Source organism: Carcharodon carcharias, chromosome 7 (assembly GCF_017639515.1).
Source record: "Carcharodon carcharias isolate sCarCar2 chromosome 7, sCarCar2.pri, whole genome shotgun sequence".
In the NCBI taxonomy this organism is placed as follows: Eukaryota; Metazoa; Chordata; class Chondrichthyes; order Lamniformes; family Lamnidae; genus Carcharodon; species Carcharodon carcharias.
Window position 1 is genome coordinate 154,826,451 of NC_054473.1, and position 13,587 is coordinate 154,840,037.

At 42.5% G+C, this 13,587-nt stretch overlaps 1 protein-coding gene across 1 annotated transcript in view; it reads right to left on the reverse strand.

Annotated features, from left to right (window-relative positions):
• slc7a5 (solute carrier family 7 member 5) overlaps positions 1-13,587 on the reverse strand; it is an 88,141-nt gene that overhangs the window by 47,346 nt on the left and 27,208 nt on the right. The gene's annotated exons all lie outside the window — the stretch shown is intronic.

The following is a 13,587-nucleotide window of genomic DNA, read 5'->3' on the forward strand; positions in this document are numbered from 1 at the left end:
CTGCCCGCCAACCGTAATGTTGGACGGGCAGCGAAAAATCCCCAATAATTGAAACTTTTATGGTCTTAACAGGTCTCTTAATTGTCAGTGAGCAGGCTGCCAACTCTCGCTTGCACCCGCCGACCGAAATATCGCGTGAGTGTGCGACGATGTTAGGACACTCACCCAAACTCATTGCGCGCTCTTGTACGCCCGGTCGGGTCGGGTGTGCCCCCACCCAAGGGACGTAACATTCTGCCCTACGTAAAATTACAAATGAAATGAGCAAAGAGCAGCCTGATCATGTTTATTAGTACTTGCTGCTTTATCACTGGCAGCCACTCAAAGAGTCCACACACTCAATGGTTCAACTTCAGTCTTCTGATATCCTACCACAGAATGTCACACAAATGGAGCTCTGAAAACTTAAAGATATAGGGCAGAATTTTGCCCTTGGTGGTCGTGCGGGCCCCACCGGCTCAGCGGCGGGCTGGCAGCTGACCCCCGCCACTGAAGTGGGCCCCGCTGCCATTTTAAGTGGGCGGGCCAATTAAGGCCTGCCCAGCGGCTTGCCCAACAGCAAGTGCTTCCTGTGTGTGTGTGTGTGTGTGTGTGTGTGTGTGTGTGTGTGTGTGTCCAATGCGCTCTTTCGCGTATGCATACGAATAAGTGCACTGCTCCCTGAGACTAAGTGCTGTCTCAGGGAGATTACTGACAGTCCAAAAAACTTTAAAAATAGAAAAATTATTAACATGTCCCCCTCATGTGACAAGTCACACGAGGTGGGACATGTTAATAAATATCACATAAAATGTATTAAAGTTTTTAAAAACGGACATGAAACCTCATCCCGCCAGTGGATGAGGTCTCGTGTATTATCAGAAGCCCGCTGGGGCTCCTGGCCTGTCCGCCAGCCTTAAGGTTGGACGAGTAGGTCTTTAATTATCTTAATTACTCTGTCAATGGCCTCAATTGGCCATTGACAGGTCAGCGGGCGAACAGCTGATTTCACTGTCTACCTGCCTTCCTAAGAATTTAAAGGGACCAGGATGAAGGTGGGGGTTCCTCCTGACGTCATCCTGCATCATTTTCTCGTTGGCAAGCGGGCCCCGCCCCCAAATCGCCGACGGGAAAGTTCAGGCCATAGTATAACAACTCCTTGGCTTGTTTTCCAAGAGGTTGTATAATTACATGTGTGCTGAAAAGAACTCTCTTATCAAGGCCATAATCTGTGATTGTGCTTTTTCTGGAGGGCTATGCTACTTCAAATCCTCTTCCATAAGATCCAGCTGCTGGGAAGAAACTATAGAATTGGGGATGGACTAGAGCTGGGGTGCTCTGAGGTCTGGATAGTAGAAGATGATAATAGCATCATTATGCAGCTTTAGGTTGGTAAGCTGCTTGAAAAGAGGATTGCTAGAGGTCAATGCAAGGGTAAAAATGATAGGCAGGAACCTTGTTTAGTGTCACCCCACACCCCTGCCTCACCCTTTCTGACACTCTTTTTTCTAGATGGCCTTATCATCATCTCCAGAGCTGCTTGTTCCATTTGTGAGAGCCCAATTGCTCGCTATCTTCCCATTGCATTACAAGCCAATTTATCCCTAAGAGGGTGAGAGTTAGCGAGTGGCTGTTGAAAAGAGATATCTATATGTGGGGATGCCTCTTGATTCAGTGTGAATGCTGAGAGGGTGAAAAAGCAAGATGAAAAGTTTTGACAATAGTCACTTTTTTCAGCAATAACTTCATTCTTTCAATAGCATTCAGGAAATTCTGCCCTTTAAGTACATGCTGCCCATCACTGACACGATCAGGTAGGCAACTCTGCCAATCAAAGGCTAATGCTGCCCAGCAGTTTAAAATCCTTTGGTTGTCAAAATGAAGACCACCTGCCTCTCCCAAAAATCAATGCCAGTTAAAATACCCCCTTCTATTTCAGTTCATTCATCTGTGAAATGATCAAGGGACTAAATTGGATAGAGCTGGAATGGAAATTACAATGCATGATGTCCCTGCACCGGTCCAGTGTAATGTAGGCAGCATATCAAATTCATGGTGTGTGGCATGCTTTTTGTCAGCAGTGTGCTCATGTGCCATTTTGGAACTATTGAGAACACTCAAAGCACCAAAAGTAGGCACTACCGAGCCCAATTTCACATCCACAAAAGTCTTGCACAACCTTTTAAACAGCTGATGCCAACTAGTTAAAAATTCATCTTATAATGTTTCCCATGTGGTAAATACATCAGCAAAGTTTGGTTTGGTTATAAATCAATCTCACCACTGGCAGCTTCTCCTCACAGTTTTTAAGGTAATGCAAAATTCAGAATGAAATGAGCTGGGAGCAGACAGAGCACATTTATTAGCATTTGCTGCTTTATCACTGGCAGTCACTCAAAGCTAATTTCTCAGTGTCGGAGAAGTGCTGCAATGACTGCCAGACAATAGCCTAAACATTCTACCACGAGCTGTGGATTTAATGCTTTTTAACGGATTTTGCTGAAGTTCAAGTAGCAGCGTGAATTTACAAACAGCAGAGACATTCCCAAGCTATTTAACATGGTGCGTAAGATGATACTGCTTAAAACACCTTGCTCACATCTGCGCAAAGGGCCAACAAGAACATTAGTAGAGATGACTCAGCAGTTTCTTATGTTTATTTTGTCAGCTGCCTGCTAATGTCTCCAAGATCAGAGTTGGACTAATCGGATCCCCAAATGTCTTAGCAATTCCTTAAATGGAAATAGGAAAGCCACTGTATTTGGCTAAAATGCTTAAAATGGAGGTGCCTTTGAAACAAACTTATTTTTGGCTTATCGTGAAATGGCATCAGAGGTTAAAAAGAAAGAACATTAATAATTGTGGAAGCAGACAGATGTGATTTATGGACATTTCCCTGTACAATTTACTTTTAATTCAATTAGTTTATCCAAAAAACAAATTATCCAGCAATTCAAATTTAAATTAACAGGAGACTGTGTTAAATAAATACAAAAATGCACATATTAAGATAAATTCTGCCTGTGAGGATTGCCTAGTAGGCCTTCAATTGACTCGACTTGTGTTATAAATGTTGATTGCCCCTCTTTTCCCTGTATACTCTCTGCCTTTCTTACAGAGAATAAGAAATGAATGTGACATGAAAAGCATTACATTTAACTACATTTATTCTAAAGAATTTTACTGAACACATGAAGCATGCTATGACATGATATCCTTGAGATACCCTCATCATTATGTTTCAACATTATAATTTCATAGAATAGTTACAGCACAGGAGGAGGCCATTCAGTCTATCATGTCTGTGCCAGTTCTCTGCATGATCAACTGCCCCTGCCCTTTCTCCTTAGCCTTGCAAATCTTTTCAGATAATTATCTGACTCCCTTTTGAAAGCTTTGATTAAATCTGCCTCCACCACACTCTCAGGCAGTGCATTGCAGATCCCAATCACTCGCTGCGTAAAAGATTTCCTCCTCATGTCGTCATTGCTTCTTTTACCAATCACCTTAAATCAGTGTCCTCACTTCTTGTCACTTCCACTAATGGGAACAATTTCTCCCTACCTACTCTATCCCTCATGATTTTGAGCACTTCTGTCAAATCTTCTCTCAATTTCTCTTCCCTAAGAACAAACCCAGAGGCTCTGGTTTCTGAAATCTTTCAACAGCAAATGATTGAGTATATTTAAAATGGCTGTTGGCCTAACTAGCTCTTGTCTCAAGATATTAATTTACTCCAAAATGGATATTTTAGAGTACCAACTAATAATCTCTTGAAGACACTCTTCCAATTGTAATGACATTTCAAGATTTGGAAAAATCCAATCAAAGTGGGGAACTCCATTGTCCATCACCAAGATTGGCTCAGTACCACCACTACTGACCAAGATGGCTGAGTCCTGAAGGACATATCTGGTACACTGGGCCTGCAGCAGGTGGTGAGAAAACCAACAAGAAAGAATCGCCTCCTTGACCTTCTCCTCACCAAAGTTGCAGATGCATCTTTCACATTGTGTGGCACCACCACTGCACTAAATGGGATAGATTCAGGACAGATCTCAAAGCTCGAAACTGAGCAATGTAGGCCATCAACAGCAACAGAATTGTTTTCAACCACAACCTGTAACCTCATGGCTAGCATATCCCTCATTCTACCATTGCCATCAAGCCATGGGAGCAACCCTGGTTCAATGAGGAGTGTAGGAATGCATACCAGTCATACCTAAAAAATGAGGCACTAGCCTGGTGAATCCATAACGCAGGGCTACATACATGCTAAACAGTGGAGACAGCATGCTATGGACAGAGTTAAGTAATCCCACAACTGAGCAATCGATCAACTTATAGGAGAAGGCTCCAAGAATATCCCCATCCTCAAAGCTGGTAAAGCATAGCACATCAGAGCAAAGGCAAAGCTGAAGTGTCTGTACCCATTTTCAGCCAGGAGTGCCAAATGGATGATTTATCTTGGCCTCCTCCTGAAGTCCCCAGCATCGCAGATGCCAGTCTTCAGTCAGTTTGGCTCATTCCGCTTTATAACAAGAAGCTGAGCTCAATAGACTGGAACCTCAGCAAAGGCTTTGGGCCCTGAAAACATCCAGGCTGCAATGCTGAAAATTTGTGCTCCAGAATTAGCCATGCCTCTAGCCAAGCTACTCCAATACTGGCACCTAGCTGACACAATGAAAAATTTCCCAGAGTTGTCCTATTCACAAAGAGCTGAATTCTAGGGGTGGGGTGAGAGCAGCAGGACTTGACATCAAGGCAGCATTTGATTGAGTGTAGCATCAAGATGCTCAAGTAAAATTGTTCAACGGGAAGTGGGGAACTCCCCAATTGTTGGAGTCTTAACTAGCACAAAGTAAAATAGGTTTTGGTTATTGGACGCCAACGATCTCAGCCCAAGGACATCACTGCAGGATTTCCTCAGGGTAGTGTCCTAGGTTCAACCATCTTCAGCTGCTTCATCAAAACGTTCCTTCCATCATAAAGTCAGAAGTGGGGATGTTTGTTGATGATTGCAGTGTTCCATACAACGTGCAGCTCCTCTGACACCAAAGCAGTCCATGTTGCAAGACCCGGACAAAATTCAGGCTCGGGTTGATAAGGAGCAAGTAACATTCACGCCACACAACCACACAAGTGCCAGGGAATGACCATCTCCAACCAGAGACAGACAAGCCAATACACCTTGACATTCAACAGCATTACCATTTCTGAATTGTCCCAACATTGACATCCTTGTGGTGGGCGGGGCGGGGTTGGGGGTGCATGGTCACCATTGACTAGAAACTCAACTGGACCAGCATATAAATACTGTGGCTACAAGATCAGGCCAGAGGCTAGGAATTTTGCAGCAAATACTCACCTCCTGACTCCCCAAAGTCTTTCTGCCATCTATAAGCCACAAGTCAAGAGAGTGATGGAATACTCTTCCACTTGCCTGGATGAGTGCAGCTCCAACAACGCTCAAAAAGCTCAACACCATCCAGGACAAAGCAGCCCATTTTATTGGGAGTCTTTCCACCACCTTAAGCATTCACTCCCTCCACAACCAGCACGTGGTGGCAGCAGTGTGTACCATCTACAAAATAGTGCATGGGAACACCATCATCTTTAAGTTCACCCCCAAGCCTCACAAAATCCTGACTGGGAACTAATATTGCCGTTCCTTCACTGTTCTGGATCAAAATCCTGGAACTTCCTTCTTAACAGCACTGTGGGTGCACCACAAGATCTACAGTGGTTCAAGGTGGAGGTTTCGCCAGGGAAATTAGGGATGGGCAATAAATGTTGTCTTGCTAATGACCTCTAGATCCCAGGAACAATTAAAGTAAAATCACTGGCCCACCATTTGAAGAAAACAACCTGCATGTAACATGCATTAGTTTATTAGTCTGCAAAAAAATTTCACCTACGTATAAAGTACAGTGCTGTACATGACATTGGAATACATCCAATAGGTTCCTGGAATGGCAGTACTCAAATTTTCACCTACCTATTGTTACAATGTGCAGACTTCAGGAATCAGACTTCATTTAGAATTAATTTTGATGCCTTTTAATCTGAAACCTAGCAACCTCCCTGGTTTACTGGTTGAATTACTGTAAACAGTGTCAAATTTCCATTATGACAAATCAGATCAAATTGCTGTACGAAGTTATAACACTAAAATGCTTGCTTTAATTATTTTACACTTGTCTTCCTGAGCTTGTGTTGCAAGTCTATTCAGACAGTTTGCTTGAAAGTGATTTCTCACACACTGAAACCAACTGGGGCAGAATTTTCTGCCTGTCGGGCGGGCCTGACCCAATCTCCGGCGGGCAGGGAGCCGATCCCCGCCAGAGAAGCGGGCCCCGCCGCCACTTTATGTGGGCAGGCCAATTAAGGCCCGCCCAGCATGCTGTCCAGCTAAGTGCAGCCTCAGGGAGATCGTTGACACTTTTAAAAATTAAAAATAGAAAAAAAAAAATTCCCTAACATGTCCCCCTCATGTGACGATGTCACATGAGATGGTACATGTTCATAATTTACATTATAACTTTATTAACATTTTTGCAACCCTGCAAGAAACCTCATCCTGCCAGTGGATGAGGTTTCATGTTTTAACTATTAGCCGCTGGGGCTCCTGGCCTGCCTGCCAACCTTAAGGTTGGACGGGCAGGTCCTTTAATTGTTTAAATGATCCTGTCAATGGCCTCAGTTGGCCATTGACAGGTCGGTGGGCACACAGCTGATTTGGCTGTGCCTCCGCCTTCCTGAAAATTTAAATGGACCGGGATGACATCAGGGGTTCCGCCTGACATCATCCCGCGTCGGCGTGCGGGCCCCGCCCCCTGCTCGCCAACGGCAAAATTCTGCCCCAAGTCTTTCATTTGAACAGTTCTCGATATCGTACAGCAAACATGTAGACTGGCTGCTGAATAAACTGTCTGCTAAACTTTCATTCAGTCCACTCTAGGTTAGCTAAATTTAATTATATATTATGTAGTCTTGTCTGTAATGCATGAGAAAGTGACTATCACATAACAAGGGCAGAATTTTACCTTTGTGGCGGGGGTCCTGATAACAGGGTATAAATCTGGGTTGGCCTCTGGGTGGTCAGGTGCATGGAGGCTGCCGTCCACCCCAAGAGCTGCTGGCCAATCAGAGAGCTGGATTGTATCCGACATTTTTACCTGACAACTACTTTGTTATTTAACAATACCGATTTTCCAAAAGACTGAGAGAAAAAGCTAATGATCACCAGCCATCAAGCCATACAAAACCAAGCAAATCACTCAATCTTCCCCCCACAAATCAGCTAATTAGAGTCTGACTGCTGCCACAAAACAAAACAAACTGATCAAACTTTTTTAAAAATTTTCTTCTGAGACAATTTTACTCAGCTGACCAACAATATGGAATTAAATTGTACAATTCATAAAATGCTGCACAATAAAAGCACAAATAACTCTCCCCTATCTCTGTAATCTCCTCCAGCCCCACAAACCTCCGAGATAGCTGCACTCCTCTAATTCTGGCCTCTTGAGCATCCCCCGATGTTAATTGCTCCATGATTCGTGACCGTGTCTTCAGCCGCCAAAGTCCTAAGTTCTGAAATTTTGTCCCTAAATGTCTCTGCCTTTGTACCTCACTTTTCTCTTTGACCAAGCATTTAGTCATCTCTCTAATATCTCCTTACATCGCTCAGTGCCAAATTTTGCTTTAGATAGTGCCTGTGAAGTGCCCTGGGGCATTAAAGGCACTATATAAATTCAAGTATTGTTGGTTTTTGTGGACACTCAGGGCAGGATTTTCAGGTCGTCGGGTGGGCACAATGGCCAGCTAGTGTGAAATGCGTGCTGAAAGGCTCAGCACTGCTGGGGTGGTGGCAGCGCTGAAGTCTGTGCAGGCACAGGCAAGTGCAGAATGAAAGCTCCCTGAAGGCAGAGAGCTGCCCTCAGGGAGCTGAAGAGTTTAAAAGCAACAAAGAGATATTTTAAAATCCAGAAAAAAAATGTCCACGCATCAGAATCAGTCACCTGAACGTAAAAATGATGAAAATTCTGTCCATACATTCTTATTGTTTTTTAATTTAATAACGGAAACCTCATCTCGCCCTTGTTTGTGGTTTCATCAAAGATGCAAAGTTCGCCTGGCAGATTCGCCTGTCCACCAGCCGTAAGGTTGAATTGCCCACGCTCACCCAACTTCATCATGCGCTATTTTACGCTCGAGCAGGTTGGGCGAGCACCCGCACACTGAGCTGAAAGTTCTGCCCCATGTTTTTCTGGGTATCTTTGATCACTCTTTTAAAACACTTGCCCCCTTCTTCTACAAGTTTTCCAAAGGTCATTTTACTTCTTTATTTCACTTTTAATTGGTTAGTTAATCCATTTGGGGTCATGCTTGTTTTACTGTTGACCTGAGATTTGTAGTTGCAGCGCATTTCCAGCATTGCTAGATAAATTTGGAGTTTTGTGCCGAATATGAAAAAGGCTTTAAGTGAATGAACACAAGCAGAGCGATTGGTGTTCCATTGGGTATGCATCTCTGCATTGGTTAAAAATAAAGCTGACCATAGGGGTAGTCAACTCTGATTGGTTGAGGCTTTGCCGTGGCAAACGTACCAGGGAGCTATTGTCCACCGTGCTTTTGTTTGTTCCAAAAAGGAAAATGCCTGGACATATTACTTTTGGCTGCAGAGGACAGGTCCCCGCATATGGATATTTGTAGCTTCTAACAAGTGTAAGTGAACTACATTGCGAGCCAGATTGATTAAAATTCATGCTGTCCCTTGACTGCATCATTCACAGACACTATTAACATTCAGATCTATGCTGATGGTACACAAATCTGCCTCTCCAACTCTCCGTCATTTCCCTTGACCCTTCAACTGTCTCTATATTGTCAGGTTGCTTCTTTAACATCAAACCCTGTTCAGCACAACTTCCATTAGCTCAACACTGAAATCTAGAGTCAGGGGACACAGTCTCAGGGTACAGGGCAGGCCATTTAGGACTGAGATAAGGAAAACTTTCTTCACTCAGAGGTTGGTCAGCCTGTGGAATTCTCTACCACAGAAGGCTGTGGAGGCCGGGTCACTGAGTATATTCAAGAAAGAAATTGATAATTTTTTGGATATTACAGGCATCAAGGGGTAGGTAGAGAAAGCGAGAACATGCTGTTGAGATAGAGAATCAGCTATGATCATATTGAATGGCGGAGCAGGCTCCAAGGGCCAAATGGCCTACTCCTGCTCCTAGTTTCTCCCAACATAAATCTTTCCTTTTCACTCCCTCCATCTTCATCCCTGACCGCTCCCATTGGCTGAAACACAAAATCTGTTTGACCTTAAGATGGGCCTTCCTTACAAATCTGCAATAATGCCTTTCTCTGCCATAATCTCAACCACTCCTCCATCAGGGAAATCCTTAAGTGCATCTGTCGCTTTTAGATTCAACTATTCTGTTGCCCTATTCAGTGTCCTCCCAATCCCCTCCCTTCATTAGCTCTGACTTGTCTAAAATGCCACCATTCATGCCCCATCCTGCACGAGGTCTCACCCACCTAACTAATCTGTTCTTCAACGTAATAGGCTTGAGACTTTATTGATGTCTATGAATTACTTAACAGTTCTGCCTCAGCCTATCTCTAAACTCCTCCAGTCCTATAATGCCTCTTGACTACTGGACTCCTCTGCTTCAGGCCTTGTGTGCAGCAGCTTTCCCTTCATTCCAGCACTGATGCCAGGGCTTTGTCATATTGATCCTGCTCTCCAGAACTCTTTCTCTGGGCCTCTCCTTCCATCTTTAACATTTATCACAAAACTCTTCTCTTTGGTTCAGTTTTCTTCACCTCTTGATTTCTGCCCTAGCATTTTTCTCCAATGTCCCCAATTGTAATCAATGAAGCATCTTTGAATGTTTTCTACATTAAAAGATGCTATATAAATTCAAATGATTGCTGTTGAAACTTTTAAGAAAAACACCAAACTGAAGTCTGCCCTGAACAAGTGAAAAATGCAATAAAACTGACTATATAGCACTCAAAACTCAATTTGATGGTGTTCTGTCCTCACCAGAAACTCTTGACTATATAGGACATTGATGCTGTTTCGTCCTGTGAGCACCAATAATTTTTTTTAATACATCAGGTGTCCTTAAATATGTAATACACTGTTAAGAAAACAATTATCAACATACAAAAAGTTAATCTGTTTATTCCTAAAATTTCCAAAAGCAGCCAGAGATGTCGCCAAATTACCAACTCAGCCCAATGTGTATTGGAAAAGGATAGCATGCCAACTGAAAGAATTTACTGGTCCTTCAGAATAATCCATCCTAACTAAAGTACAGACAATTGTCTATTATTATTCGTTGCAGCTGAAGATAGCCAGTGTAAAAAGTGGGTCACTTAACAGTGGACCCTTCAGCTGACATGTTTCTTGCTCTCATATGGGCATAGTTGCTGTAAACACATTGCAAAAGAATTCATTAAAGCCCAGTTTGTATTTTCTTTCACCAGTACAAACTATTCGCAAGTTCAACACTGTAAACAAAAGATGATGAATGAAACATCAAAGTTCATGACAGAGGTTATGAGAAACTCTACTAGAACAATACCTGCACTGTATTTTAAATGGGGACTGCATTTCCAATTTTTCTGCAACTTTACAAACACTTTGCAATAGTTTTATCAGACAAAAGGCAGAAATGAATAACTGGCACCATATTCCTAAGGGTCATTACAAATCTGACACCAATAAAGTGCCCATTAAGCTACTAGAAATAGACCCTGACTCACATTCTCCAAATTGTATTCTTACCTCATAAGATTTCAACTAAAAGACACATAATTTTGAAAAACAAAATCACTCACTAAATTTAACAGATCAGGAAGAATAAATACAAGAGCAATGTGATTAGGTGGGAGGTTAAACTTACAGTTCTCGTAAAAAAATTGCAACAAAATTGCGATTGAAAACCTTTCAAATACCGTATATACTCGTGAAAAAGTTAAAGTTTTGAAACCAATTTTTTAGGCCAAAAATCAAGGGGTCAACTTTTACATGAGTAATGTTTTCGATGGGTTGACATGCATGTTTGATTTGGGTCCAAAAAAGACTGCTGCAACAGAACAAAGTAAAAACCAACAACAGTAAAGAATGCATATTAATTATCATTCATAACCTGATCACTTTAATTTAAATAGGTAATTTGAATAAATAAAAACAAAACTTGGATGTATAAATGTTTTAAGCATTTATTTACCGGTGCTCAATTTCATTAATATTTGAACATTTACAATGAAATCAAATCATCAACATCTCCAGGATTATACTTTGGTTCTAAAATTTATAGGTTTTGATCCCTGAGAAACTAGGGTTGATTTTTACACAAGGTACATGAAAAATTATGGGTTTTTTAGGCCAAAAATCATGGGTTCGACTTTTACATGAGATCAACTTTTGAACGAGTAAATGGTTCTGAACCATTCAATCTGAATTATCGCTTATTAAAAAAAACTTTAATGTCGGAAACAATGAACAATCTCCTCTTTGATATGAAAAAGCCATCAAGGAAAAAACAATTTAAGAACAAAGTGATTAATAATTTTTTTTAAAAAGTTCAATTCTATCCATCTGTCTCAGGCATCACATGCTGGATAGTTCCTCAAAGATTGAACAATTCAACCATAAAGTCTGGTGGAACAACGTCCATATGATTTAAAACAAATTAAAAGAAAAATGAATCATGAGATTAGCAGATGACCAAGTGCCCAGCCAAACCAGAGATAAATTTTAATCCTTCCCTACAAGGGTGACCACCAACTCCTCTGGTAGTTTGGCTGCACTTTCAACCATCCAGTAATTAACATTTCAAAATTAGCAGTCCTGATGGGTATATAAGGCTAACAGATTTCAACTTCTAAAGCACATTTTTTGGATGAGACACTTTTGAATGTATAAGTTTCAAACTTCACAATTCAGGTACAGGAAACTTTCACTGGGGGTAAAAAGGAATCTCGTGAATAAAATTTATTTTTAATACAGGACAGGCCTCACCAAATTTTGCGCGGTAAGTCCATCGCCCTACATTTTATACAATCACTGTGTGTAGGGAAATGTAGAGTGGCAGGCCTTTATAATAATTTGCCTGCGAAGCACAATTTTAGGCAAGTAGCAGCTCTTAAAGAACTCTTGCTCATCACTAAAAACAACTGCACTATTTTCTTTAAAAATTCTAGTTGTAGGAGTGTAAAGATAAATATGTGAGTATTATTAGTTTTGAAAATACGTGCAATGCTGGCAACGGAAAGAACCCTGCTTTTCAGACAAGTTGGTGCAGGTTCTGGTAACAATAGTAGATGAAGGAGAATACATGGCTCTGAAGGAAAACATAACACTCCGGTTAAACCACAATTAAAACATAGTCTTTTTTTAATGCATTCATGGGATGTGGATGGGCCAGCATTTATTGCTCATCCCTAATTGCCTTTGAGAAGGCGGTGGTGAACTGCTTTCTTGAAACAAAAACAGAATTACCTGGAAAAATTCAGCAGGTCTGGCAGCATCGGCGGAGAAGAAAAGAGTTGATGTTTCGGTTCCTCATGACCCTTCAACAGAACTGATTTTTCTTTACAATGAGAGGGGTGAAATATAAGGTGGTGGTGGTGGTGGTGGTGGTAGTGGTGGTGGTGGTGATGGGGGGGGGGGGTGTCAAGGAAGGGAAGGGAAATGTCAGAGATGGACCACATGAAAATGATGGAGGGGTGGAGATTGGAAGCAAAATTAATACATTTTTCCAAGTCCCGACGAGAGCATGAAGCAGCACCGAAGTAATCATCGATGTACCGGAGAAAGAGTTGTGGAAGGAGGCCGGAGTAGGACTGGAACAAGGAATGTTCCACATACCCCATAAAGAGACAGGCATCGCTGGGGCCCATGCGGGTACCCATAGCCACACCTTTTATTTGGAGGAAATTTGATGCTGCCAGACCTGCTGAGTTTTTCCAGGTAATTCTGTTTTTGTTTTGGATTTCCAGCATCCGCAGTTTTTTGTTTTTATGCTTTCTTGAAATGTGGTGTAGGTACGCCCACAAAGCAGCCCTCTTGATTGGCACCTCACCCACAAACATTCACTCCCTCCACCACCGACGCACAGTGGCAGCAGTGTGTACCATCTACAAGATGCACTGCAGGAACTCACCAAGGCTCCTTAAAGACAGCACCTTCCAAACCCACGACTGCTATCATCTAGTGCCGTTAGGGAGGGAGTTCCAGGGTTTTGACCCAGCGGCAGTGAAGAAACGGCGATATATTTCCAAGTCAGGGTGGTGAGTGGCTTGGAGGGGAACTTCCAGGTGGCGATGTTCCTATGTATCTGCTGATCTTGTCCTTGTAGATGATAGCAGTCGTGGGTTTGGAAGGTGCTGTCTTTAAGGAGCCTTGGTGAGTTCCTGCAGTGCATCTTGTAGATGGTACACACTGCTGCCACTGTGTGTCGGTGGCGGAGGGAGTGAATATTTGTGGGTGGGGTGCCAATCAAGCGGGCTGCTTTGTCCTGAAAGGTGTCAAGCTTCTTGAGTATTGTTGCAACTTCACTCGTCCAGGCAGTGGAGAGT